Raw genomic sequence first — 653 nt, forward strand, 5'->3', positions numbered from 1 at the left:
ACCAAATGACGAGTCGTGCGAAGATTCGCTCGGCGAGCCCTCATTGCCTGAAAAAAGCAAAATAATACGGCATACGATCGTGCCACGAATATCAATGCTTCTTTCGTTGTCATCAAGAAGCAGAGTCTCATGCTCGTTAACTATGTATCATCCTATCGTTTTTTAATTTCCCTCGTTCTTTTCTTTTTTTCTTTTACTTTGCCTTACTTTTTTCAATTTTTTTCAATTCTCTCTTTTACCATCAGAGTAAATTATATACGTTGCAATATCGTAGCTCACGGATATATTTAATACGTGTATTTAATTACTGTCATAATTGTATAAATAGTTCTAATAATACATGTCGTCTCCAAGAAGTCTCTTCTATATTGAATCATAACTCGAAGAAAGATATCACCATTATTTTTCTACATCATAAAAATATTCAAGAATAGTAACAGTGAAATCAGCCAAGATATTTCATTTAATCCCATATTTTCTCGTAAAAATTTTATGAAACAGCATTGTGATCCATAATTCGCTCGAGGTATTATGAGGTAATCGAGAAAAAAAACATTAACTTGTATTTATCCTTCTTTGTCAACAATTCAACTCGCGTTTGATCGTAGTTCGCAAGAATCGAATGAATTCGCGAAGAAGTAAAAAAAAAAAAA

The sequence above is a fragment of the Apis dorsata genome, unplaced genomic scaffold (genome assembly GCF_000469605.1).
Source record: "Apis dorsata unplaced genomic scaffold, Apis dorsata 1.3 scaffold_631, whole genome shotgun sequence".
In the NCBI taxonomy this organism is placed as follows: domain Eukaryota; kingdom Metazoa; phylum Arthropoda; class Insecta; order Hymenoptera; family Apidae; genus Apis; species Apis dorsata.